The sequence below is a fragment of the Rattus norvegicus genome, chromosome 6 (assembly GCF_036323735.1).
Source record: "Rattus norvegicus strain BN/NHsdMcwi chromosome 6, GRCr8, whole genome shotgun sequence".
In the NCBI taxonomy this organism is placed as follows: domain Eukaryota; kingdom Metazoa; phylum Chordata; class Mammalia; order Rodentia; family Muridae; genus Rattus; species Rattus norvegicus.
Window position 1 is genome coordinate 43,433,924 of NC_086024.1, and position 15,743 is coordinate 43,449,666.

The 15,743-nt window shown below is 35.9% G+C and overlaps 1 long non-coding RNA gene across 2 annotated transcripts in view; it reads right to left on the bottom strand.

The window, feature by feature from the left end:
• Positions 1–15,428, bottom strand: part of LOC108351206 (uncharacterized) — a 78,658-nt gene extending 63,230 nt beyond the window's left edge. The window contains exons 1-2 of one of the 2 annotated variants that reach the window (XR_001838337.3): positions 14,871–15,428; positions 9,868–9,937 (exon numbers count right to left, since the gene is read on the bottom strand). This is a non-coding gene — a long non-coding RNA (uncharacterized LOC108351206). The remainder of the gene's footprint in view (positions 1–9,867; positions 9,938–14,870) is intronic. The other variant, XR_005505812.2, reaches the window with a different exon arrangement.
• Between the last annotated feature and the right edge of the window lie 315 nt (positions 15,429–15,743).

Sequence of the window (15,743 nt, forward strand, 5' to 3'; positions counted from 1 at the left end):
CAACAGTGGAAATGTAGAACCTGAAGAGATAGGTTCCTTCTGTAACCAGGCAGGAACACCATGTTTGAGATAGGGACACCAACCCACCCACAAAACTTTTGAACTAAAATTTATCCTGTCTACCAGAACTACAGGAACAGGATGGGGGATGGAACAGAGATTGGGGGAATGGCCAAACCACAACTGGATCATTTTGAGACCTATTATATAGGAAAGCATTGATCCCTGACACTATTAATGATGCTTGCAGCCAAAAGCTTAGCATAACTGTCCTGAGAGGTTTCTCCTCACAGCTGACTGAAACAAGTGCAGAGATCCACAGCTAAATATTGGACCGAGCTTGGGGACTCATGGAATAGTTGTGGCAAAATTGAGGACCTTGAATGGGGTAGGGATTCTACAGGAAGATCAACTACAGTCACCTAATCTGGAACCTTGTAGGCTCTCAGAGACATGCAACCACCAATTGAAAAGCACACATAGGCTGGACAGAGGCCCTCCACACATAAGAAGCAGATGTGTAGCTTGGTCTTCACATTGGTCCCTTAGCAATGCTAGTGGGGGCTATCCCTAAAGCTGTTGCCTGTCTGTGGAATAAGTTCCCCTAACTGGGCAGCCTTACCTGACCTCAGTGAGAGGGGATAGCCTACCTTGTAGAGACTTTATTTGCTGTGAAGGGGGAAAAGGGGAGTGTATTCAGGGGTTGCCTCTACTGTTCCAGAGGACAAAGGATGTATAGGGGAGGAGCTACTGTGTAATGGTGGGCTTGAGAGCTGGTGGCAGGAATCAGGATGTAAATGAGTAAACAAAAACAAACAAATAAAATTGTACTAATGAAAGAGATGGCTATTTTCATGTAGAAATAGGCATTTAAATGCCCTGTGACCATTCTGAGCTTGATGACTGTTTTGTTTATCATGTTGTGCAATATGCTATCTGAGTTAGTGTTGCATATTTGCCGACTGAATTTGCAATGCTAATTTACACATCTACTTCCCAAACTTCTTGTAGGTTGATTTCAGGCTCTTTCTGTTTTAGAAGTGATAAATGAAGCTGATATTAATTTCAAGGGGCAAGTTTTAGGTCTTCCTGTTAATATAAGGCATACATACATCCTTGGCAAGAGCTCTACCACTGAGCTACACCCCTAAGACATAGGGGCACATTTTTGTGGGGATAGGTATTTTGTTTGTTTGTATTTATTTATTTGAATAAATACTAGCAAAACTACTGAGTTTTAGTAATTTGGTAAGGAAGTGCCTCTCTGATTGGCAGGGGACTGTAGCAGCAGATGAAGTGTGTGGGAGAGCCAACTAAATTATTCACCTACATAATGCTTAGAAATTTATTTGGTGTGCTGTTTTATAACAGTAAGTGTTGGAGAAGTTTATCAGATAGCGAAGTGCTATAAGATTGATATTTAGCCTGTTAATCCATAACCATATTATGGGAAAAACCAAGCACATGATAAAAACAACGGAGTATTCTTTTGTTCATGTAGTCTTTACAATTTCATACATTTACACAGTAAATTGTTTCAATTGAAATTTAGAATAAAAACATTTAATAATTCTCCAAGTTGACATTCAATTTCTCAAAGTAAAGATATAGTTTATCAGTTATGTAGATACATGTGTCATAAACAAAATATATAAAACAATATTATATGTAGTAGTGTGTATTCACTCAGTCATTTACAGATTTTAGCTCGCTGCCTAGTGATGATCAGCAGCCTTGTGCAAGGCATTAATAGTCTCATCTTGGCTGCTCCAGCTTCCGCTTCTGCTGTGAGCCCTAGCTATTGAGCAGAAATACCACCCTGAATGGAGGTATTTCCATGTCTGGAACGTGTTTGTCACCTGGCAACGATAGCATGGATTTGGTAGACATAATTTTATATAGAGTTCTCATGGCACCAGCAGAGATGAAAGTGCAAATACACAGTTTGTTTTTGCTTTTTGTTTGTGTGGTTGAGTTTTTGCTGTTTGTTTTTGTAAAGCCTGTATTTGAGCTACTTTTACTAACAGCTCTTATCCAAACAAACCGTCCAGTCCCAAATCAGAGTAAAATGTTCTGCATGGAAAGGAAAAGCACAAAGAGCTGGAGACTTTCCATGGAAATTCTGTGTAGAAATGTCCTTCTCTGATCCAGTGCCTTGGGCAATAGAATAAATAAGGCAAAGCAATAGAAAAAGAAGTAAGTAGAGATTATGTATTTAAAATATCTAATACTTTGATCCTTAAGTCTCCGATTAAACAGGTTAAAGAGAAGCCAGAAGATGAGAGATGTCAGAATCAGTACCTGCAAGGAGAGCACAGGAGTGTTTATGAGAAGTGAATGCTGGGATATGAGATAACAATGCAGAGCAGAGCCCTGGAGATTTGTGCATAATAACAAAAGACTGAACGTTCCCAATCATGTGAATCACAGAAAGAAGTAATGTTCACTAGGAGAACAAAAAAATGCATTTGAAGAATGTCTTATGAAGTTTTCAAGGTGGTAAGATTCAAAGTGCTTTGAGAGAACGAACAAGAGAAATCAAAGAAATTTACCAGTTGGTAAAATTAAATACTAAATTTTTGGAACAGAAATGATGTGAAAAACACCAAGGCGCAGGACCCATTATGCATAAGGAAACACACAGTAAAATTGTACAAAGTCTCTCATAGAAAGGCAGGGAAGCAAAAAGACCCTGTCAGGTGTCTTTCAGGCACCCAAAGTGCATAGAAATTAACTCCATATCCTAGACTGTGTTGCCAGATTTCTTGAATGAATAAAATCAAAGAAATTCTTGAGAAATAAACATGAGAGATTCTGTTACCCAAAGAGCAACCATAGAGGGCTAGCCATAGACATGCTTTAAAAGGATCATGCCCCAACAAAACCACATGTCCTTCCACTTAAGACCCACAAAAGGAAGATCCACAGAAGGAGTGAAAATGTGCTAATAAAGTAGGCTGACTTTACAGTGTCATATTTGATTTTTGTTTTATTCTATATTTTTTTGAGTGCTGGGCATTTAACTGTGTGTCTTCTACATGATCAAGGCAAGTACTCTCCCACTGAACTAGATCCATACTTCTCGCATTTTGAGATGAAGTTTAAGTTGTCTTGGTTGGCCTTGAATATTCTCTGTAGCCAATTTTTTTTTTTTTTTTGGAGCTGAGGACCGAACCCAGGGCCTTATGCTTGCTAGGCAAGAGCTCTACCACTGAGCTAAAACCCCAACCCCACCAATAGATTTCTTCAACCTTGCAATTTCCATCTTCAATCTCTTTCACAGCTTGAATTACAGACTTGTACAACCAGATGTGTAATATTTTATTTTAATTAAAAAAGATAAAACAATAATAGGATGATTACATGTGAATACAGTATTTGATAAGTGTAATTGACTCTTTGTGGAAATATTTTATAGGTCTACATTGTGATTAGACATGAATACATGTAGATTGTGATAACTTTTATTTTTATATGGTAAAGTGGAGGCAACCACTATGGAACTGTTCAAATTAGTATGCTAAAAGTTGCAACAAGTAAATAACAATGTTATGCAAAATATACTGTAGTTATGCAAGTAAAGCATGAAAATAAAAGTACAGAAATTAGAAGGTGAGGACAGAAAACAAATTCATAAACTAGGAGCCATAGCTCAAATTAATAATGTATAATAATTTTAAATAGAAAATAAATGCATGTATAAAAAGACAGATTAGCCAAATGAATTGATAAAATAGTAAGCTAAAATATTATACTGAAAGAATGTGATTGGAGACGAAAGAACGGCGTGTGAGAAGACACGAAGGATGTGGCTGGGAAGATGGCCAAGTAGTTAGAGCACTGACTACTCTCTCAGGTAACCTGAGCTCCTAAACTTACACTGCTCACTTGGAAGCTCACAACTATCAGCAGCTTCATTTCCGGGGTACCTGGTACTCACTTCTGGTCTCCATGGATACAGCATGCATGTGGTGCATAGTAATGCATGCAGGGAAATAACTTATATACATACAATAAAATGGAGACATGTATGCTATGCTTGCTTTTCACATACAGAATACCTACACAAGCACACCAATTTGCTCATTTGATATTTGCCCAAATAGCCACGTCCCTCACTATGTAGGGCATTCTGATACTCATCGAAGGGAATACTCTGAAAGTGTTTTTGACCTAGAAGTAAAATAAGACCGTTGTTTAAAAAATGAAGTACTGAGATACAAAATTTTTAGGAATAGATGAAAATGAAGAGACAATGTATGTCAAACAAGACTGAGAAGAAATGTACGATGGCAATTTGGTTCGTCCATTAGACATGGATAAAAGTATCCAATTGAGAATCCAAGTTCATGAGTCGAGAACATAAAACAGAAGAACAACATAAAACTGAAGAGAGAGCAGGAAGGAGTTGTCAAGAGAAGATGTCAGGAGCTTGAAAAGGGGAGAGCAGTTACACAGCACTAGGGGTTTAAGCTCATGTCCCAGGACTTACGCAGCTATCTCCTGGGTTCCCTATTATTTTCTTTCAAAAGAAACTTTTTCCCCTATAAAATGTTGCAAATACATTCTTAGGAGTTTGTTATAGGGAAAACAAATGTTCACATAAAAAAATTCAAAATGCAAAGTAACAGCTCTTTTAATAGAAAGAGAACATGGAACAGATACAGTGGCCTTCGCCCAGGTAGCATCCAGTGAAATAACTTGTGGTATCCCATGTAATAAAACATAATGGAACAATAAAATGTCACAAATTACTGATACATGAATATTTTTAAGGGATGGATGTGTACAGGGCTTTGTACGTCTAGGTGGGCAATTATATATTATCAATTGGATCGAGGTTATTGTGTTGTGTGTTCTTTCATGTGGCGATTTAATTGAATTCAAGAGAGTTTGTGATGGCTGGAGACATTGGACTGCCACATAATTGTGTGACATATATATCTGACAGGGTGACAACCTGCCTTGGGAAGTAGAGGGGTAGAGAGATTGTTGCCAGGCTCAGAGGGTAGTCATTGGCAGTGTGATATGGGATGGAGCAAAGCAGGTGAGATGCTTTGCTGACTGAGATGAAGATGTCTTGGGGTACTATGGTGCTAGATCTATTGTGGGATAAAAGACAGCATTTTTTATATTTTTACAGCAACAGATAACACATCAAACTTAGGATACTATGAAGTTATACTAAGTATAGAAGTTGAGAAACTTTTTTCTTGAATATTTTCTTTATTTACATTTTAAATGTTATCCCCTTTCCCAGTTTCCTGTCCAGATACCCTTTATCCCATACCTCCTCCCCAGCTCCTATGAGGGTGTTTCCCCACCCACACACCACTCCCTCCCACCTCCCTGCCCTGGCATTCCCCTACACTGGGACATCAAACCTTTACAGGACCAAGGGCTTCTCCTCCCACTGATGCTCAACAAGGCCATTCTCTGCTACATATGTGGCTGGAGCTACCCGTATTACCGCCTTTTTTATTTTTAAATGTTTGGTATTATAAACCTGGCATCAGTGTCAGGTGATGATTTCTTCAACTCAAGCATTAGTATTAGGTGGGAAGATCAGAATGGGGCCATAAATGATAAAAATATTTAACCAAGGAAGCCAAAAATCTCTCTGCATTGATAATGTAATTTTCATTAAAAAGTCAATAAAGCAAATCAAAAGCATAAGGAATGAGAAAAATCTATCATATTTATAGTGTGAGAGGATAAATATTGTTAAATAAATAGTATCTGCATTACTAAAGGTAGTCTATTGGTTTAACAAACCTTTATTGCAAAGCCAAGACATTCTTCATAGAAACAGAAAAATCATGAGAGAATAAGATCATTATTTGTCCCCTTACTAAATGTCTATTGTTGATGCTTAGTACTGAAGCAAAAAGGCCTTAGATAGTGAAATTGACTTTGTAACAACAACAGTAAAGCCAGAAACATTTCTCAACTCAATTTCAATTCATAATATAAGGCTTAGTACCCAAAGAACCACATAGTACCTTTATAAAAAGAAACATAGGACAATATAGCAATATAGAGAGGCTCCAAAGAAACCCTTTGTGTTTAAATGTTGTCTTGGATCTTGATATTAAGATGAGGACAGTTTTGGTTCCTGCCAGTCTGCCTATATTTAATACATGTAACTTTGTGAATTCCTCATTGGGAGTTCTCATTTCTGCCTAGAATTTTAACTGTTGCCTCCACGAATTGACCAAGGGAGTACTTCTTCCTTACCTTTGTTCTTTTCAACATTTTTTACATTTCCACTCGCATCCCATTTCTCTGTCGTACAACTTTAAGAGAAAATTCTCTTCATTTGGCTCAAATGAAAGAAGTATCCTCAACGTTCTTTTAAAATAAGATTTCATCTCTCTATGCTCAATAATATGCATGAAAAAGTTTCACCTTCGCGAGAGTATTACAATTGCTGAAAGCAAGTATGTTTTAGTATAATGCCTTCACTGTGCTTTACTGAACTTGAAAATATTACATTGTTAGATGACAACACTGGCAAAAGAAAAAAAAGTCTAGGGAGTTCATGCAGAAAATCGCCTGTCCTGATCGAATAAACATGAAGCACATCTTGCATTCTAGACAGATAACTTCCCACGGCTGATTAGACCTGGCTCCGGAAATGGGCACTCCTTGCCCAATGAATTTATTGACTAGGTGGACAAGTACACTAGATGAAAGTTACTTTTGTGATCTGTGATTGATTTCTTGGGAACAATCTAAACACTGAACGGTCCACTTAAAACAGAAATATTGAGTCCATTACCATGTCATTTTAAATGCTGAACTAGAGTTAGAGGGACAAGAACGTGGTTCTTTCTATTTTTAACTGGATAATACCAATAATTAACTCATCTTTTTTTCAAAATCTATTCAAAAGTTTTCCTTTCCTCTATGAGGAGTTTCTGTTTGTTTGCTTTCCCTTTCTGTTTATCCCAGGATCTAAACACAGGAAAAAACGACCCTTTGTAAACCACTAAATTCACTAAAGAATTTGCCACATAATTGAGAGGAGCATGAAATTTGGGAGCAAAAAGTTAAGTAACAAAATTCACATTTTAAAAGCACAATAGCCTGCAAGGACCAAAAGCATCCTGGGTGATGAGGAGAAGCTTAATTTCTGTTCCATCAATGACTCTCCTGTGCTCTGCATGTGGGGAGATATTTAAACTCTTAGCTGTTTCATTTGTATACAGTTTCATTATTCAGGATTTTGCATTTTTCATTGATATGATACATAGGTAAACAATTACATAGTGCTTTCTACTTCACAACATGAAAATTGTAGCTCTTTTGCTATTTTGATCTTAAAAGTGCCTTACCAGAGGCATGTTCCATATCACCCATGCAACAGCGAAGTAAGAACTTCTGTCTGTCTGAAGCAGAGGGCACGATGCGTATATAAATACGCACATTTAGGAGTCAGCTGCAGCAGCTGTACAGTGTTCTAGTTTGAGAAGGTCTCCCTTTGTAGTCCAGGCTGCCTTTGAACTTTAAGATCCTACTGCCTCTGCTTAGAAGTATACACATCCTGTTCTCTTGCCTCAGCGGGCATTCTGTTCTTGGCATTTCAAATATCTCTGAGTATGCTTGCACCCTATGTAGAGACCACAGGAGGGCATGTCCTCTCTGATAATTTATCAAAGTGATTCAGTAAAAGGATTAAATTTAAAAGGATAGGAATTTAATTCTTTCCAAATATGACATGTAGTTTATTGGCTCCTCTTCTTCATTACTAGTACTTTCTCTAAAAGTGCTGTCACACTCTTCTAAGTAGATTCAAATATACAAGAGGTCTTACGGAAATATATCATAGGGCTGAGAAATCACACACAAATATTGTAGAGGACAACCGGCAAGTTCCTACTCTGCATGTAATAAATTATAGTCATCAGTACCTTTGGTGCCAGGGGATGGAAATCTCTCTTTTGGCCTCTGTGGACAACAAGCACTTACATGGTGCATACATACATGTTCAGAAAAAAGTAATCATACACATAAAATTTTTGAAATGCTTAAATCTGGATATTAGATTATTTAATCTATTTTCTATGCTATAAATATTGGAAACAAGGCCAGAGTCTTAAAATCTTTCTAAATTAACTTACCTGGAACTACTGCCATCAAAAGAAAACATTGAATTATTCTGAATTATAGACGCTTTCAATTATTGTAGTTTTGAAAGGAAAATGTTTGAATAGATTTTGAATAAAAGATGAGTTAATTATTGGTATTATCCAGTTAAAAATGGAAAGAACCATGTTCTTGTCCCGCTAAGTCTAGCTCAGTATTTAAAAATGACACAGTAATGGACTCAATATTTCTGCTTTGGGTGGGCCATTCAGTGTTTAGAGGAGTGGAAGCTGGAGAATGTGTATGTATATGCTTGTCTGTTTGTATGTTTTGTGTATACCTGCATATCTGTGTGCATGTGGAAGCGAGGAACTGGCATTGTATGTCTGTCTTCATTACTTGCTCCCTTAAGTTTTGAGACATGGTCTCTCACTTTCCTGGAGCTCACTTTTCACCGAGATTTCATTTAAAATAATATTAAATGAAACAATTTCCATGCCTAATTGTCACCGAATGCTACATCCCTAATACCTACAGCTTGCTGAAGTAGAAAACCAGGGTATTGGTGAAATGACTGTTCAATTTTGTATTTCCTTCCTTAAGCTCTCTGTTGGAAGGAAGACTCTTTTATCTACATTGTAGCTTATGAGCCTATTGTAGTCTGCTTTAGACAGTAAATAGTCAAAAATTTGTTAAAACATTTAAATGACTTCTAGCCAGTCTGAAATTCTAGAAAGAAAAAAAATGATTAAAATTGACTTAAGTGTAATTATCAGATAATTTTCCCATGCTTTTGTTTCCCGAATTCATTGTCTTTTTTTATCCTTTGAAAACATGTCCAGTATAATTAGGGCAAGGGTAAAATAACTCAATAGAAATGCATTCATCTTAATACACCTGATAAATATATATCAATTCATTCGCTAATTAAATACAAATGAGAATGGTGGCCACAGCAGACCTTAAGGTTGACAGTTGGTCTACGGAGTAATGTTGATGGAATAGACTAGGCCACTGAGGTGATAATTTCAATCTGGGCAGTAATGCAAGTGACTTATAAGTGCCGAAAGCTAACTTAGTTGTTGGACTGCACTGTATATCAAGCTGTTGATTAATTTGTCACCTACCTGGTAACAGTTTCAATTCCAGCAAGCCAACATATTAAATTTGGAAATATAGCCTTTGCTTGTTTACATATTTTATAAACAAATTTCAGCATGAATATTGCTAAGATAAATCATCATTTCCTGAGATTATTGTCAGCAAATTGAAGTAAATGAACACTTATTTATTGCATACAGAGTTCTTGCTGTACAAGTAAAATACATAATTTTTTTCCTGCAAATCTGTTCTGTTTATACATCGGGTTTTTTTTTTTTTTTTTTTTTTTTTTTTGAGCTGGAAAGCTTGCAAAGTCAGACAACCTACATACCTGGGCCTGTGTTTGATTAAATGCATTTTAAATGGAAACTATAATATTTTGCTTCAAAAACTCAAAATTTATGCACATAAGAATTACTAACCTTATCTTTATGCATTCCATAATGCTACCCACCATCCTTTGCCCAGTGGAAGTGAAATATAGTAACTCTAGAAAATGCTCCTCAGCCTTATTTAACATTAAGATAACAACTCAGAAAACGACGAGAGATTGAATTATTCCCATAGATACTGTTCATTCATAGGTTCAACTCTCAATTTTGAAATTCAATACCAATTTGGCAAAAAATATCTGAGACTTATGTGTCCAAAATATGTGATTCTCTTATTCCCTCTTACTTGTTCATATCCAGAGCAGCAAATTTTATACAGTGAGGAAATCCGGGAACCAAATGAGTCTTTTCTTTTTCTAAAGAAACAGTAAAATAAAGCAAACCCATGTTATTACAAGCTATATCTTGGTGTTTCACCGCAACTTCAGACTGTACTCTCTGTGCCTCCTACACTGTCTAATTTCAAAAGTAGTTGGATTAATCATTTGTCCATCATGCTATCCTGGTGCTGTGAATATAAAGCATATCCTCTGAGTTATGGCTTTCCTATGTTCACAGTTACTATTTTAATTTTAAAACACTCTAAATTGTTCAGTGGATGTTAAAGGTTGTTTGAATTTCCACTATCATTTTAATAAAACAACCAAATATAAAGTCTGAAGCCTTAGACATAGATATATTCTAGCTACTTGGAAGACTGAGGCAGGATGATTGCTTGAGTATGAGTTGCCAGCCTGGATATCATGATATGATTCTGTGTCAAGGAAATACAGTGAAAATCACCTGTGAAGACTCCCATTTAAAATGATGGCGAGCTACATTAGAAGCTCTGAAGTTCAGTGTCATAAACAATAGTTTTTAGTACAAAGCATCAATGGTAGACCGGTTTCTTATTACTACTAGATTAGACATTGATATAAAATAACAAATTTTAAAATTGCAGTATGAACATTCTTTCATTTTATTACATCTGTCACTATCAGACACTTTTTAATTTTTTATACATTTTACATTGAATTTTTGAGGAATTCTTACACATACACTACAGATAGTGACCACATTCACCTCCTTCAATATCTTCTCTTCTCCCTCCTTTGTCCTCCTGTGTCACCAAGTCATCCCCTCTTACTAAATACCTTGTTGACTTTATGCAGCTTTGAATACATAGTCACGGGTACCACGTGATATGCAGAAAGCATGGGTCATAGCCATTCTCCTCCTCTCATACTTATATGCTTTCAATCCCTTTTTCCACGATGTTTCATGGGCCAAGAGTAGGTGATCTGTCTTCTTTAGGACTGTGCAGACAATAGTCCCCTAACTTTGCCCTTAGAGCAGTTATTAGTCAACCCTCAGCCATGGCAAAGAAGCTTCGTTAGTCAAAGCTGAGAGTAGCAATCATCTACAGATATCAATACAAATGATTAAAAGGCAGTTTTCCCTGCCAATATTAGATCTCACTTTTCCTTTCCTTGTCTACCAATGTATCATAATAATTCTATAACCCATCACAGATAACTTCTTAGCACTTGCCTCAGAATTCAGATCTAGCCTCATGTGAAGTGAGCAGAGTTTGTAGAAATGGGAACATTTTGAAAGGACATGGAGTTAATCTAGACTACTGACTACATGGAGTCAGTGGAGGGGGGGAAAGTTTCGTATAGCATCTGGGAAATGAGACTGTTAGATTGTACATAGAGACACATTTAAATCGGGTTGGTCATGGTGATTTACAGAAACGGTCTATTCTATGGTGAGTGTTTGCTTTCACATCTTAAGGGAATCCTCCAAAATGGCAGGAATATAGTATGAAAATATAAGGCAGGATAAAAAGAGGCACTTAAGTTTTTATTACAATTTGGAAAATTGGATAAAAGGGAAACTTTATAAGATACAGATACAAAAACTGAGATGTAGGATGCAGTAAGCATCAGAGTTCTGGAAGGAAGTAAAACATTGATTATTGGTTGGGTTATAAATCTCCCCCATTACTTATGACAGTTCTAGGAGCCTTGCCATTCCTCCAATAACATCTGATTTCATGAAAAAAATATTAAATCTTCTGTGCAAAAATTAAAGTACTTTAAATTTACCCAGTGGAACAGAAATTGTATCAAGGCCTGTATTGCCAAAGTCGAATGATCTTCTCAGTTTGTGAATAAACACTAACTCTCAAAATAGCCAATACCAACAGATGAATCTGCTTCAAAATGGATGGACATACAACTACTGCAGTATATTTTTAATCATGCATCAGTAATTTGAATGCTTTTAAATTAATAACTCAAGAAAAGACTAAACGGTTTCCACATCAGATAATTAATATACTAACAGTAAGCACTCCAAACCTTGAATTGCAGTAATGACCCTTATTATTATGCTGTATTTGAAAATTCAGTTTGAGTTTAAATTTTTTTTGAATTTTTCTGTTTACTTAAGGTTTCCATGTTTATTTATTCTTCTAATTTTATTTCTTCTTCTCTTCATCTTCTCCTTCTGTCTTCCTCTCCTCTTCCTCCTCCTCTTCTTCAAATCTTTATGAGTGCTAGGCATTGAACTCATGGCTTTAGGCACAGAGTGGTAAAGTGTTCTATCACTGAGATATAACTCCTCAATTTCTATTTATGTGACAGAAACCCAACACTAAGTTGTGGATTCTTAATTTTATCTAACAATAAGGTTTAGAAAGGCTGCTCCTAACAAAAAGAAATTGTGACAAATCTTCCCCATAAAAAGCAAAACCGGGGGTAGGTACTAAAAGGGCTATGTCAGTGGTCTAAAACGGACAGAATGGAGGCCATTAATGAAATTATTTTTGCTATCATAAAGCCACTGGACCTTAGTTGGAGGAATAGAACTCTGAAAAGTGTAGCTTGATAGACTATTATCTAAACCCAGCCTTACAGAAACATTGAATAGCATCACCCTACTGCTGGAGGAGGCCAGGCTAACTTAGGGGAGGGTGCAGACCTAGTTTTGAAATCCCATGTATACTTCGTAAATATAGTGCATGGACTTCAAATGACCATTCTATGGATCATAGTCACATGACAGGAGATTCCTTAGCTCTCTTTTAAGTGGCCATAAATATCTTTAAATAACAGTAATAATACACGTCACTGTCAATGTACTATGGTGTTTCCTTTACATGTCTTTATCTCAATTCTGTTCAGGACTGCAGCAACATGGTAGGAGAGACTTCCACACTCCTCAAAGTGCTTTCAATCCTGCTATTAGCCAGTCTGAAATTTCTGTCATCACGCTCATTCTTCTCTCGGTCTCTGAAGTACCCATACCTGTGTGTTTACTACGTGAAGAGTCACTGAACTTGATCTATTTTTACATATGCTTGTTAAACTATGGTTAAGATTGTTCACTAACTTAAAAGGGATCTGTGCCATACACGAGACCTTCAACCATAGTCTATAACATATAGGATCTTTTAGATCCAAGACTTTTATTTAAGTTGACTTTGGAGGTGTCTAGCTAATATAGTAGCTGCCTTATCGGTCTCATGAATAAACATTTTTATCTCCCTGAATAATTATTAAAAATGAATAAAATTCAGTCATCTAGTTAAGATTACTTTTCATTCCTTCACATACAAATTCATGGATATTATTTGAATGCTCATAACATACATGCTGTTCAACGTTACCATGAAAAGAAATTGTCTTAGGACAATTAAGAACACAAGTTACCTATCTGACCTATCTGTCCCTAGACAACGTACAATAAATCTTCATTTAAATGTCCCTACAATTAAGAAGTGTACGTGTGTATATACACATATATACATATACATTTACATATATGTGTGTGGAGAGAGGGGAGTTAAATACACACCCATTTATCATACAATTTCTTATCATGATTTAGAGTTTTCTCTTTGGTTCATGACTGCAACAAAGTAAACATTTACACTGACCACATTCTTCTACCTTGAGGTTCTGCCTGACCTCGAGCTAAAAGCAATGGAATTATACACGTCTTTAAATGGTCATAAGGGGAAATGATGTAATTACATTATAATCTCAGATAATAAAGTACATAATTTAAAATACAAAAAGAAAACATGCACTGAGTTTTACAAAAAATGTGAGTTGAGTATTAGGTTTGTTATTCAATAATATTGTAAAGAATAAAAACGAATGAGTCTATTGAAAAATATATTACTCCATTGATTAAGAACTTACTTGAGCTCTGAATTGAGTTAAGTCACTCTTATTTCAATGTATTATGCAATGTAGGCAATAAATTAAAAACAACTGGCAAAGAATAGTCATAAGTAAAGCAGTAGTAATTTTATGGAATAAGATAATTTAGAAGCAGAACTAAGACTATCAGGAGCTAACGCTGGGCGTATGTTAGTAATAATTATGACCATTTTAAAAAAGTGTAGTTTACACCACATTTGTTCAGCCAATATTATAATATTAAGGACCTAGACATATTTTAATCATAAACTTTCCCAGGAAATAAGTACCATTGACTAGTACTTGACAGTCTTGATTGGCCCCATTAGAAACACTTTCCAGCGGAAGATTTAGAACCAGGTTTAAATGATGAATTAAATGAGTCCCAGGACAAGAAATAGATTGTGCAGCCAAACATTAAAGATAAATTTTCTCATTATATGCTGCCCGATGTACAGGCACGGTTCCTTTGAAGAGTCTGAATGGCTTGTAATTTAACATCTATGAACACTGGTAATGCTGTTACACCACAATGACACATTTCACTCTGAATTATAGCCAATTTATGCATCTGAAATTAAAGAACTTCAGTTTAAAAAGGAATATCCTCTTGAGGGTTGCAGAAGACATAATAGCTTTTCCATGGAAATAAAATCAAACAAAGCAAACATATTCACCACAGAAAACTACAATCAAGACTTTACCTAACACCCAGAAATTTTATTTCATGACTGTGAATAACCTGAAAACCTAGAATATAGCTTCTTCTATTCAAAGAATAAAATAAAATAAAATAAACCAATTTCTCTGAAACACCACAGGATCTAAACATCCTGTTATTCATTTAAGGCTGTGTTTTTATCTTGTTTTGTCTTAGTAAAGAAACCCATAAATCACCAGATGCTGTTAAATTACAATATTACCTCCTTAACTCCTATTTTAATTTCAGTATATATTAAATATGAAGTAAAATTTTAATGCCTTGAAAACTCAAGATGTTTACAACATACATTTGGAATTTTCCCTACATCGATAGTTGTCTACTGAGGGAAAGAAATAGTTGGTCAGAAATTTTTAGGAATTACTTACTTACCATAATAGATATATATGTAAAATTGAAGACCAAGGTTGATATCCTCAACACCAAGGAGCCTGGCAACGCTCTGTGAGGAGTAGTGTTTGAACCTACAGGGCTAGTGTGGCTTCCTTGTTTCAGAATGAGTTTAGAACTTGGAACACTGCAGATAAAGGGAGTTGATTGAGTAGAGAAGTTGGATCAAGTACAGGTTCATGCTGTAGAATGGGACTTACATCTCATTCTCTGACTCTTCTTTATTTGTTTATTATAGTTTTGTCCTGTGGTATCAATAATACATCTCACAGTTGCTAGACAAGTCTCCTGACTCTGAGCTGTACCCAACTCATCTTTACTTTTTGTTTTAACACAAAGTCTCACTATGCAGTCTAAGTAAACCTTGAACTTATGAACCTTCTGCCTCATCCTACAGAGCAGCTAGTATGACAGCCATTGATCAACAGGCTCAGTTGTCTATTTTCCTTTTATATTTTCAGTTCAAATTCTTTCGGAATCACTTTACCCTCTTTAAAAGGAAAATGAGACCATGCGTAAGCATGTGGCCTTCAGCTCACACTCTCTGCCTTAGTATTCCAAGTTCTGATGTTAAAGATGGGTGACAGCCAATCTGGAATATTATCTTTATGTTTTGGTGTTGTTCTATTATGATCTGTCCAGGATACTTTTGACTGTATGTTTCCTTTATAGCTATGCAAAATTATTCCAATAGTTATATTATAAATAAATATTCATCCTGCTACTGCTGTAAATTTTTTGTGTGATTCCATAAAAAACACGATACAATCCTCACATTGTAATCTTCATATTAATAATATGGCTCAGTAAGAAAAATCACTTGCCACCAAACTCCTGGGTCTCCGTGGTAGAAGG